At 48.9% G+C, this 13176-nt stretch overlaps 1 protein-coding gene across 1 annotated transcript in view; it reads left to right on the forward strand.

Annotated features, from left to right (window-relative positions):
• Window positions 1–1221: 1221 nt before the first annotated feature.
• The window catches only part of SYN3 (synapsin III), a 453497-nt gene continuing 441542 nt past the window's right edge, over window positions 1222–13176 (forward strand). Inside the window, exon 1 of the mRNA XM_044780998.2 lies at window positions 1222–1348. The gene's annotated coding sequence lies outside the window, so the exon portion shown is untranslated. The remainder of the gene's footprint in view (window positions 1349–13176) is intronic.

A 13176-nucleotide genomic window follows, 5' to 3' on the forward strand; every position in this document is an offset into this window, starting at 1 on the left:
TGGGGCCTTTGGGAGGTAATTGGACTTAGATGAGGTTATGGGGGCAGGGGCCCCATGATGGTGTTAGTCCTTACATGAAGAGACACCAGAGAGCCAGCTCCCTTTCTCTCCTCACCACGTGAGGACACAGGGAGAAGACAGCCATATATCTCCATGCCAGAAAGAGAGCTCTCACCAGAAAAAGACTATGCCGGCACCTTGATCTTGGACTTCTAGCCTCCAGAACTGTGAGAAAATAAATTTCTGTTGTTTAAGTCACCCAGCCTGTGGTATTTTGCTGTGGGAGCCAAAGCCAACTAAGACACTTCCTAGCTAGTCTCCCTGCTTCCCTTCTTTCCCCTCCAACATCCATTCTCCACACATCAGCCAGAGTGGTCATTTAAAACTGTCATAGCCTCCCCCCTCCCCCGCCAAAAAACCCCTTTAATGGCTTATTTTTGTCCTTATAGCAAAACTGAGGCTCTTCACGTTGGCCTACACAGTTCCACCACTTAGCTCTGGTCCACCCCTGGCCATAGCGCCCTTTCCCCAGGTCTCTACACTCAGCCATCTTAGGCTCCGGGTCCAGACTCAGAACCACGGTGCATTTGCTGTTCCCTTGTCGACGAGGCACTTCCTCCAGCCCCGGAATTGCTTTTTCCTTCAACTCACTGTTCAAATATCGCCTTCCCGAGATGCCTCTGGAGACTATTCTATTTATAGCATCCCTGGCCCCCTTTCTTATTTATGGCCACCTTCCCCTCGCCCCCCATAATGCTTCTAACAATCTGACATTACTTTCTTTCTTTCTTTGTTTACTTGCATACTGCCTGCCCCACCCCCACCCCATGCAAACTCCATAAGGGCGATAGACTTCACCCTGTTGCTCTTTTGATGCTAAGTGTCTAGCACACTGCCTGGGACATTTGCGGATAGTGGCTGCCCGGTTTCTCCGAGGCGCCTCCTGAGGTCCAGCGAGGTCAGGTGGCTTCTCAAAGCTGGCTTCCAAGGACGCTGCACTCTTCGCACTCCCCGAGGGGCGTCTAGAAGCTCTCGGGACGAGTTATCACCTCACTCGGCTGCCTGAGCCAAGTGAGAGCTCAGAGCCCAGAAGCAACTTTTCCCCGGTGGCGAGCTGCGGAGGCGGGCGGTGGGGAGACCCGGGGAGGGGTGGCAGGGGCGTGGCCCTAGGGGCGGGGCCTGGCTGCCCCAGCCAATGGGGCGCCGCGGCGCGGGGAGGCCGGGCCGCCGAGGGGAGACGCTGGCGCGCGGTGGATGCGGAGGCAGAGCTCGGGACCTGGAGCGGCTCCGCAGGCGAGCGCAGCGGCCAAGGCACCCAGCGGGCTCCCGGCTCCTGGCGGCTCGCGCGGTAAGCAGAGTCCCGCAGCGAAGTAGACTTCGTGGGTTTTCCGGCAGCAGGGAGTCCTCCCCCTCGCCCAAGCCAGGGCTGCTGGGGCGTTCTCGCACCCGGCTGCGTCCCCGAGCGCTCCCTCCGGCTCGGTGCCCGGGGGATGCGGGCGCGCGGCGGGGCGGGGAGGCAGGCGAGGAGCCGCCGCGCTGCTCTTCCCCCCCGGGCTGCCGCTGCCCGGCTCCGGGCCCGCCCTGGGACAGACCGACCCGCGTGCCAGAAATGCCTGAGGGGCCCGGGAGCCAGAGGTGCTCACGATAGTGGCTCCTAAGATTATCTTCACCCAGCGCCAGGGGACGGGGGAAGAGCTTGCGGGGACCCGGGGACCGCAGGGACCGGACCTCTGCTCCAACCTAGCTCTTCAGACCCCTAAGGACCTGTGGCCCTGGGGCCTAGGGGTCAGATTTGTCATGCTGTGTCCTGTGCCCAGTCATCCTGGGGCGCAGGAAAAAATCTCACAGTAGCTCCCTGGCCAAGCTAGGAGCCTAGAGACCAGCACTTGATACAGCGCCCCTAGTATTTATCCAGCATTTATTGGGCTCCTGTTGTGTGCCAGACACTGTTTTAAGCCCTAGCGGCCCGAAGAAGGACCTTGGAGGAGCTCCTGGGACAAGAAGGACAATAGGAAGAACAATTATAGTGCACTGTAGTACAGGGGGCACGCGGGAGAGAGGAGGACCCAGAGCCAGCCAGGCAGGCTTCAGAGAGGAAGTGGCCACTGAGTGGAGACTAGAGGACAGCAGGGTTTGCCAGGCTGAAGTGTGTGTGTTGGGGAGTCCTGGGTCAGGGAGCCTTGCTGGGATAGCAGGAATTCCCCATAGATTTTCTTGTGCAAAGGTAAAGAAACTGAAAAAGTCCAGGATCCTGACTTAAAACATCAGATAATCCTCCATCACGTTGTCAAGTAGGACTGGGGCTTATTGTGGGTGGGAAATGAGCTGTCAACATGGCAGGGGCTAAAACATGCACAGGCCTGAAAATGCAGCTATAGGCTATTTAGATTTTTGTCCGGGGAGGAAGGAGAGCAGTGGAAGAAGTCTCATCAGGGATCAAGTCCCTCTGGCAGCTCTGTGGAAAATAGATGCAGACTGGAGCGGTAGAAAGCAGCTGTAGTTACCATTTCAGATGTGGCTGTAATACTCTGGCCCCTTAAGGCAGCTGGGTCTGCTCCCTGGCTTCCCGGCATGGATTCATTCCATGGGAGCTGTTGCCCGCTATTGCTTGCTTCTGCAACCTGCAGGTCATTTTTATATTGTTTCTGGAGGTTTGGACCTCAACCTTGTCATCAGGGATGCACCCCAGAGGATTGTGAAGGGTACCTCTGCCCCCCTTTTCTGATCTTCTGGTCATCCCCTCTCCCTCGGCTCCCCAATCTGTCTCACAGAGACGCTGCCTCAGATGTTGGAGGCTGCATGAAGAGCAAAGTCTTGCTGGGGAGTCAGACCAGAAAGTCACTTTAGCTGTGTGCCTTGGCGACAGTATTGACCTTTCTGAACCTCATTTTCTGATTTAAAAGGAAGTCATCATACCTACTTGTCATAGGTCGGGTTCCCTGGAAAAGACTCAGACGCTCTGAGATTTGTGTGTGGGAGGCTTCTTGGGCATGGTCTCGCTCTCCGAGGCGGGGGAGGGAGGCAGGACTGGGCAGAGAGAGAAGTTGATGTTGATGTAGTGCAAGAGTGGCCTCGGTTGATTCCCTGAGGCAGGGGGCCTTTGAAATCCTGTGTGGACCAGCCAGCGGGTGCAGGCTGCCCCCAGGGAGGGGGCATAACTTTGGGTGTCCCTCCAGCAGGACAGCTCCTGAAGAGGAGCTCAGCCGTGAGCGGGGAGCAGCCAACACACCTGGCAGCTGGGCCTGGGGGAGGAAGGAGAGCCTTGGTCCTGGAGGGGCACTGAGAGCTGTCCCGCAGCAGCCAGCTCAGAGGATGAGCTTAGGAAGTAAATGAGAAGACTGACAGAGTGCTTTGCCCTGTGCCCAGTGCAGAGCAGGCATTTAAAAAGTGTTCGTTTTTCTTGCCTTTAAACTTCTTGAGTACGTCTGAAAATGAATTTTGGAGATTGAATTGAGAAAGTCAGCTTTTGTGAGGAAAGAACCTTTAATTTATCATCACCTTTTAATAATAACAGGCACAATGACTACTACTTCCTGTTACTGAGTGCCTCTTATGGACGTGCATTCTCTCTTAGTTATCCAGTAATAATCCAGGGTACTTTTATTCTCATTTTACAGTCAATCCAGTCTTTTCCAAATCCCAGCAGACCAGGTGTCCTTTGGCCATAAAATAATAACAATGACAGCAAGAACAATCACAACTATATGACTTGTTACACTCTATGAAGTGATTTCATTGGTGGCTCGATTAATTAGTTAATCAATTATTAATTCAAGAATGTGCAGTGAGTGAGTGCCTCCCGAATGGTGGGTGCCGTCCTACGTGCTGGGGATACAGTTCAGTCTGTTAGGGGAGACTGAGAGAGACATTAAATGCTTTGATTCTTCAGAAGCAAGCACTGAAGGATGGAACGTGGCAGTGCATAGCCAGGATGCGGTAGAGAGTCATAAGCCTTTTTCCCAGTTGACTCCTTCCAATCCTTCAGTCTCAATATAACCTCCTCAGAATGGCCTTTTGGACCATCCTGTGTACCCCTCCCTTGTATTCCCCTTCATGCGTCCGTTCATCCATTTTATTTACTCCCATGTTGTTGGCGCTCTCCACTAGACTGAAGGCTCCGGGAGATCATAAGTTGGTTTGTCCTAAGAGCCGAGCACAGTGGTTAGCATATTTCTTGAATTAGTAAAATGAATGAAGGGTGGAATCTACATAACGGAGTAGCCAGGGAAGGTCACTCCCAAGAGTGACGTTTACACTGAGATCTGAGGGATAAGAACAATCCAGCAATACCAAGATCAAGAGGCAAAGAGAACAGCTTGTTCAAGGACCCTAAAGTGGAGGAATGGAGCCCGGCGTGACTGGGGAGCAACCTGAGGTGAGTTTGGAGAAGTAGATGGGGCCTTGGAAGGCCATACTGAGCTTGGATTTTACTCAAAGTGCAATGAAAAGTCACTGAAAGATTTTAAGCCTAGTAATGACTTGATGTTATCGTATGTATTTGTTTGTTGTGTGTCATGCCTCCAGGAGGCAAACTCCATGAAGAAAAGTGCTTGTAAGTATTGCTGAAGAGCATGGATGATCTAGTTTATGCGACTAACAGGTGAAAAATGGAGAAGAGAGGAGAATGGGATCCTGTCACTAATTAGGAGTTGGGTGAGAGAGATGTTTATGTCTTGGCTACAGGATAGCAATGGTGTTGGAGAAATGTAGAAGGATTGGAGATATATTTGGGCTATAAATGGACAGGACTTGCTGATACATCATATGTCAGGAATATGGGAAAGGAAAGGATCAAGGATGACCCTTGGGCTTATGGTTTAAGACTGGAGGGGTGCCAAATGTCCATTGACGGGTGAATGGATCGACAAAATGTGGTGTATACTTCCAGGGGAATAGCACTCAGCCCTAAAGAGGAATGAAGTGCTGATACATGTTACTACACGGATGGGTCTTGAGAACGTGCCAAATGAAAGAAGCCAGACACAAATGGTCACATATTGTATGATTCAATTTATATGAACTATCCAGAATAGGTAAATCCACAGAGACAGGAAGAAGATTGGTATTTGCCAGGGGCTTAGCCCGGGGGGGGCGTGGGTGGAGATGGGGTATGGCTGTTTAAAGGGTAAATGGTGTCCTCTGGGGGTGATGAAAATGTTTTGGAACTGGATAGAGGTGTTGGTTGCACAACATTATGAATGCACCAAATGCCGCTGAATTATACACTTTAAAATGCTTAATTTTATGTTATATGAATTTCACCTCACCTAAAAACAAAGATTGGGTGGATGGGGGCACCAACCACAGAGTGGAGGAGACTGGGTGAGGAGCAGGTTGTGGTTAGAGAGAAAATTCAAATGCTGTCATGGAGATGCCCGTTAGACATCCTCATGGAGACCAGGGGGGACGTCTGGGCTGGAGATAGAAATATGGGAGTTGTCAGCGCTTAGATGTCAGCCAAGAAAATGGAGGAGATCTAAGGAGAGAGTGTAGAGGAGCACACTGGAGCCTGGATCATTCTTTAATTTGATCCTCATGACTACCTACGAGGAAGGTGCTGTTGTCCTCATTTTCAGCTGAGGAAACCAAGGCTCCCCAGGAATGCACTTGGCCAAAGTCAGACAATTTGTTCATGTGGATCTCCTGGCTGCCAGCCCTTTGCTTTTCCCATCTCAGCGTGATGCCATTTAGAACTTCAGCAAAGCCTTTCCCTCCGTCTCTCCCTCCCTCCCTCCCTCCTTCCGTTCCTTATTTCCACAGTCCTGGTTGAGTTCTCACATGTGGCAGGCACTGTGCTGGGCATATGTTTGTAGAGAATGTAGAAATGGCTCTGATCTTGTGGAATTTACCTAATAAATAAGCAGCTACAGCCCACTGACACAAGGGCCGTAGGAGCCTGGCGCGGGGACATCTATTGCAGGTTTGAGGGTGGGAGGAGGCTTCTTAGAGAAAAGTGACAGCTAAGCTGAGATTTGCAGCAGAAGCAGAAGGATTGAGCCTAAGAAAGAGAATGATTCTCTGGAGGATTCATGATCTCTGAATACCTGCTGTGGGAATTCACCATTCTCTTCCTTCCTCAGTTCTGCAAGGTTAGTGGCATTTTCCAGCTCATCAAGAGGGCCTTTTTTGTTTTCTATGATCCTGGAGGCAATAAGTAGACAAATAGCTTGGCTTGTTGTCAAGTGGGAGCTTCAAAGGAATAGCAAGGTAGGGTGCAAACAGCCTGGCTTTCAAAGCCAGGTTCCATCTCTTGATCAAGCGACTTATTCTGTCTGAACTTTACTTTTGATACCTGTGAAATGGAGCCGCCAACGTCCACTGCTCAGTGTAGGAAATAAAAGAGATGTGTAGTAAAGTCTTGGGGACAGAATAAATGCTCAGAAAAATGTCATCTCATTTATCTCGTGGAGAGGAAGAGTTTCTGAATAGACCAATGGTCCCCGCACTCTGTACACTATTTAAAATACGGATATCCATGCTCCTTCTAGAGTCTGACTTAGATGGTTTGGGATGGAACGTAGCAATTTGTCTGTTTAGAAAACATCCCAGATGATCCTGATAAAAGCAAGGTCCGGACACCCCTGGTTGAGACCAAATACTTGAGTCATGGCTGTGACGAAGTGAAAGGGTTAAGCAGCTAGAAGCAGAATGTTGCCTTCTAGGAATTATTAGCCAATGACGGAGCTGACCGATGATGTAATGTCTTTGGCTGGCACTCCATTGGTTAAGTGTATTGTTTCTCTTGCTTCAGCTGTGTGAGCAGCAGACTGGCGCCCATGGGTTAATAATTCTGTGGCAGCAGATAGAGCTGTTTTTTTTCATTCCTCTTCTGCTAGGTGTGAATGTACAGCAGGGCTCAGCAGATTGTTGCCCTTCCCTTTCCAATAAGCAGCTGCCCCTTCCTCCTTACCTCCTTCTAAGCAGAGCACATGTCTCCGTAGTACTACGGAGGAGGAGGGGGAGGAGCAGAGGGAGAGGGGGAGGGTGGAGGGGGAAGAGGAGGAGGAGAGGAGGGTCCTTTAGGGAAGAGAGAGCCCTTGCAAAGTTCCACGCTGCAGTCTCTCCTTGCCACTGGGGACAGGCACAGCCCCAGCTGCTCTGGCCTACAGAGGTCCCACCGGATGAATTGCTAAACCGCCACCTGCTTCTGAGCATTGTTCAACTTGGCGGGATCCTCAGAACCGGGAGGTGAGCCCAGGGTTTTGGAAGAGGGAGTGGGCTTGGCAGAGAGGAGCCCTGGGGCAGTGGGAGGGAGCAGCTCTGGACTGAAGGTCAGCCACAGTCTCCATCGTGTGGCTGCCCCAGCATGCTGTGTGAGCTTGGGCACGATGGTCTCCCTCTCTGAGTCTGTTTGCTCCAGTGCACAATATAAGGCTTGAATTAGGGCCCTCCGAGTTCTGGGAGACACTGACTGGGAGTGCGCTGACCAGGAGCCATAAACAAGCATGCTCTCCGTGTAGCTTTCTGTCAAGATGCCTCACTCTGGGAATCTTGGGCAGCAGGGGAGCATGGTTAGGGCTGTCTGCCTGGAGCCAGCTGTAACCCAGGCCCTCCTTATAATGTCTGACTCCCTCTGCAGTGCTCTCACTCAGCCAAGTGGCCCTTGGTAGACTCTGGGGTGAGCTTTCTCCAGAAACACCTGAATGATCTCAGAGATCTTGATCATGTCACCTGGGGGGACTTTTGCGTCCCTGACCTTTGAGTTATCGGTGCGCCTTAATAAATCTGGGCACTTTCCTGGTTGTCCCATACTGGAGCTCTTGTCGGGGGAGAGGGGAATTCTTTTTGTATTATGGATAGCACAGTTATGATGATTTTCTCGTTTGTGTTTAATGGAGTATGGATTATTGCCCCAGCCTGAGACTTCTCACCTTGCCCAGAGAGGATCCAGTGCAAGCACGTCTGCTTCAAGGTGTAAATCGAAAAAGAGCAGAGTGGGGAGGGGGAGGGGTGCAGAGGAACTGGGAGAGGCCGCTAGCCAGAAGCTCTGCCTTCCTCGCAGAGGTAATTCAAGGAAACCTTGCATTTCATAGTCAGACTATGATGCCACTTCTCCCTTGCAACCCTCCGAAAAATACATGAATAAAAAGTTCTGTTATTTTTGTGTGTCAGAATTTGGTTATGAGCGGAGAGTTCTCAGTTTCTTTGGGGAAGGTGGAGCTTGCAGAGTGTTCTCTCTGTGTCTGTATGACCCTTGGCGTCTGCCGCTCTGTGTTCTGGGTCAGGCTTTGCTGCTGAAGAACATGTAGGTCCCTGAGAGGGTCACTGTGTGTCCCTGAGCCTCAGTTCCCTCATTTGTCAATTACAGAGGTAGGAGGGAGCTGGACTAGCTGAATTTAGAGTCCCTCTGGCTCTGTCTGTCTGTGCTTTGGGTTGTGGAAAGCCATTGGAATCTGAGTCTGTCAATTAAGTGGGTTGGATGGAAACGTGTTTGAATAAAGGGACGTGCAGCCTGTGTCGTCTGGGTGCTCGAGCTTTACACATGTTTTAATTCATGTCACCCTCCCAGTAGCCCTGGGATTAGGTGGAATGAACCCCACCCAACAGATGTGAAAATCAAGGCTGAAGGAGCTTCAGTGACTTACCCAAGTTCATCACTTTGTACCTGTTGAGACTGGTATTTAAAGCTGTGCAGGCGAAGGTACTGGGGTGGCAGAACGTGGCAGGAGAATGGAATGGATGGAGCTGGAATCCTTGTCTGCCTTTGCTTCCTGGCATGCTCTTCTTTCTACTAGAAAGCACGCACTGGTTTTGGGATCGACTAGTTCAGCCAGATTATTGTGGATTACCCAGTTTACTGTCTGGGACAGTAGAAAATCAGGGGACTCTGGGTCCAAAAGGGACCTTACAATCCTTTGGACCAGGCCTCTCAGTTTATAACTGAGGAAATGGAGGTCCAGAGAGGTGAGGTGACTGGTTCCACATCACTCAGTGAGTCGACAGACAGCAAGAGATGGACACCAAGCCTCGTTGTCCTAGGTGTTTGAAGTTGTGTTGATGAGTTTTCTTTAAACTTTCATTTGAGAACTTTGAGATCGTTTGAATTTAGCTATTCTTACCTCCAGGCCTTTTTGAAGTGCCAGAGGGTTGGAGTAAGACTCTTTGAACCCCTACTCTGTGCTTGGCATTGTGGCAGGTGTCTGAGACGTGAAAGGGGGTGGTAAGCAAGCTGAGTGTGAGACCTGGCCAGTTTCCCTGAGGCATCTCAGGATGCAAGCCGTGCCTCATGAGGGCCTAGCTCATAGGTGAGCAGTGTTTCCCAGTGGATGGGCTGAGACCCTGACCATTCTCTCTGCACGTGGCTGGCCCCTAATTTATACCACTGTAAGAACACTTGCCACATGACCTGTGGTCTCTGTTCTGTCTTCCCAACTAAGCTGCATGTTTCTAGGGCACAGCTCACAAAATGTGGAGCTTAATTAATCGGTGGAGCTGCCTCCTAGGAGAGGTGGGTGTCAATATTTTGGATGTGCAGAGATGTACACCCAGAAGTAAAAACCATCAAATATTTATTAAAAAGCACAGTTCAGATGCTTGACTCTTTTCTTGGTCACTATAATGTTAAGAAAGAATCATCCTAATGTCAGGCTTCAAATATTCAAATGATTATTCTAAGAAAGAGGGATTATAATTATTCTGCAGGGCTGGAGAGCAAAGCCAGCAGCATTGGGTAGAAGTCGGAGGGGAGCAGATAGCAGATAGATGGAGGAAGGGTGTGCGGATGGTGGGAGCTGTCCAGTGGGTAAGACTTCCCTTTCTATGCCCCTGTCATCAGAAGTGGGTGGTAACCCTCAGGGTTGGCTGCTCTGCCAAAGGTACCTTCTAACTTCCCTTTGAGATCTAAGATTTCTTGGTTATCTATCAAGCAGGAGGAAGTGAGAGGAGGCCTGGGGGATCATAAGCTGCATCTCACTCCTTCTTTAGATTCCAAAGCTGTAGTATGGGGTGAAAAATCACTCATACCCAAAAATACTCTTGAAAACATTTTAATTGCCAAAAAATTGCATTATACATGGTTTTTGTGAATGCAACCCTGAACATCTATCCTAACTAGTGTGAGAAATGCTGGTTTAGACTAAAAGAGAGAGGTAGCAAGAGAAATTCTATATGAGTTTTCTGGGTCTTCCTACTGTTCTGTCTTTAAGGTCACTGTACAATTTCTAACTGGCATGGAGTGAGGGGCTAGAGAATTCTCAGGCAGTCTTGCCTGCTTGTGGGGTTGATGCCATTCTGTTTGGATAAACAGCCTCTAATACCTTCATCCATGGTAACTGTTTTTTTTAATGGGAATGAAAATTAAATGAGATAGAATCAGCAGCTTGCTTTAGCCGACTTGTCTAGGCTGGTCTGTGAAAAATTTTAGACAAGAACAGGTCACCTGTGTCCAGGTGGGCACGTCCTGTTTGAGGTTGGCGTGTCCTGTTCGGCTCCTCTGGACAGTGCTCACCCTGGGGCCCCTGACTGTTGCTTCTGAAAGCCCAAGTGGGACGTGAATGAGGTTGGAAGCTGCACAGACCTGACTTAAAACACCAGGCATTACCTCTCCTTGTGTGACACTGGGCATGTTACTTAACCTCTCTGTTTGGTTTTTTCGCTTATGAAAATGGGATCAATAGAACCCGCCTTGAGGGGCGGATGGAGGATTAAATGCGAATCTTTCGAGAGCGCCTGGAACATACAGAGTAGGTGTCTATAAATGCTAATTTATTCCTTCTCCTTAAAAGGTGTTGCAGAGAGGTGGGGGTTTTTCTTTCTTCAATCTCACCTCAAACTTCTTTGCCCACATTAGTGGCATTCTAGGTGGCTCTCTCCCAGCCCTCAGGAAACCTCACGTGGTGTTGCTCTAAGAATGCATGCTTGCAGCCTTGCCCCCTCCTAGCTCGTCCTCAGTCCACTTACTTAACCAGGCACCAGAAAGCTGTACTCAGAGGGAGATGTTGAACTTAATCCATTTTTATTTATTTATTTATTTATTTATTTATTTATTTATTTGAGGAAGATTAGTCCTGAGCTAACATCTGCTGCCAATCCTCCTCCTTTTTTCTGAGGAAGACTGGCCCTGAGCTAACATCCGTGCTCATCTTCCTCTACGTTATATGTGGGACACCTACCACAGCATGGCTTTTTTGCCAAGCGGTGCCATGTCCGCACCCGGGATCCGACCCAGCAAACCCTAGGCCACCGGAGAGGAATGTGTGAACTTAACTGCTGCGCCACTGGGCTGGTCCCCTTAATCCATTTTTAAAACACCAGGAGCTGAATCAAATATCTGGGCTGGGGCTGCTTTACTCAGGGGCCACCCGGATAGGTGCTTTGAGGGGTGGCAAAGTATGGCTCCGAGTTCGAAGCACTGGGAGTTTCATCATTGAATGTTCATCTCTTAGGTTTACTCATTCATCCAGTTAACAAATATTTACGGGAGTTCTTATCTTGTGACAGGCAGCGTCCGAGGTGCAGGGGACATATCCATGAACAGAGCAGACAGGATCCCTCTCCTGGTGGATCCTATATTCTGGTGGGGAAATAGAAAGTAACCTTAAGACAGATACATTGTGTGGGGTCAGTTAGTGATGAGAGCCATGACGAAAAATGAAGCAGTGGAAGGGCACAGGAAGATGCCTTTATAGTAAAGCCAGCTAAAGAAGGTTGCTCTGAGGATCTGATATTGCAACGTAGGCTTGAATGAGGTTTGGGAATGGGTTTGAGAAATAGCTATGGAAGAGAATTCCAAACAGAGGGAACAGCGAGTGAGCCTCAGGGTAGGTAGAGAGGACCGAGGGAGAGTTTGAGAAGATGTGACCAGAGAGGTACTGAAACCAGGTCTGGTGGGGACTCCTGGGCTGTGGAGTGAAGTTTGGACTCTCTTCCAAGCTGGAGGTTTTGAGCAATGAATGTACGTGGTTTGACTTATTCTTTAACTCATTTTATTTTTTAGATCGCCATATTGGTAAATTTGTTTTGGTGTTCAGTTCTATGACTTTTAACATGTGTATAGATTCATGGAACTACCAACACCACAATGAGGATGCAGAATGGTTCCATCATCCAAAAACCTCCTCTCCCTTTTTGGCCACTGGCTCCCCACTTCTGACATTTGGCGACTACAGCTCTGCTCTCCGTCACTACCGCTTTATCTTTATGAGAATGTCGTATGGATGGAATCGTACAGTATGTTACCTTTGAGGCTGGCTTCTTTCTCTCAGCCCAATGCCTTTGAGATCCATCAATGTAGTGTGTATTAATACCTTGTTCATTTTTATTGCTGTCTAGTATTCCATTGTATAGAAGGACCACAGTTAGTCTATTCATTCACCCCCAAAGGACTCTTGGGTCATTTCAACTTTTGGCAATTATGAATAGAGCCTCTATAAACATTTGTGTTCAGGTTTTTGTGTGAATATGCATTTTTACTTTACTAGGGTAAATGCCCAGGAGTCAGATGCCTGGGACATATGGCAAATTTACATTTAACTTTATAAGAAACCGCCAAACCGTTTTCCAGTGTGGCTGTACCATTTTCCATTTCCAGGAGCAACGTATGAAAGTTCCAGTTGCTTTGCATCCTTGTCAGCACTTGGCATTTTCAGTATTTTTTATTTTAGCCATTCTAATAGTATAGTGGTATCTCACTATGGTTTTAATTTGCATTTCCCTAATGGTTAATGATGTCGAATATCTTTTTACATGTGTGTTTTCCATCCTTATATCTCCTCTTTGATGAAGTGTCTGACCAGGTCTATTACTCATTTTTAAAATTGCTTTTGTGTTTCTTGTTTTGAGTATTCTTTATGTCTTCTGGATACCAGGGCTTTCTTGAATATGTGATTTGGAAATATTTAACTTGTTTTTAACGAATCATTCTGAATGCTTTGTGGGAAGGAAGCTGTAGTGGACAGGGGTGGACACAGAAGGATCAGTGAGTGGACTATTGCAGTAGTCCATGGGGAGAGATGATGGTAGTTTGGACTAAGGTTATTGGGGAGGAAGGGGTGAGAAGAGGTCAAAATCAAGAAGTCTTTTGAAAGTGGAACCATCTGAGTGTGGTGATGGGTGGATGTGGAATTGAGGGAAAAGATGCATCAAGGATGGCAACACTGCTGCAGGGGCTGAGAATTTAAATCTAATTCAGGCATGGTCTCTGCCCTGCAGTAACGCTCAGTCTAGTGAGAGGAGATT

This window comes from Equus asinus, chromosome 4 (genome assembly GCF_041296235.1).
Source record: "Equus asinus isolate D_3611 breed Donkey chromosome 4, EquAss-T2T_v2, whole genome shotgun sequence".
NCBI lineage: Eukaryota > Metazoa > Chordata > Mammalia > Perissodactyla > Equidae > Equus > Equus asinus.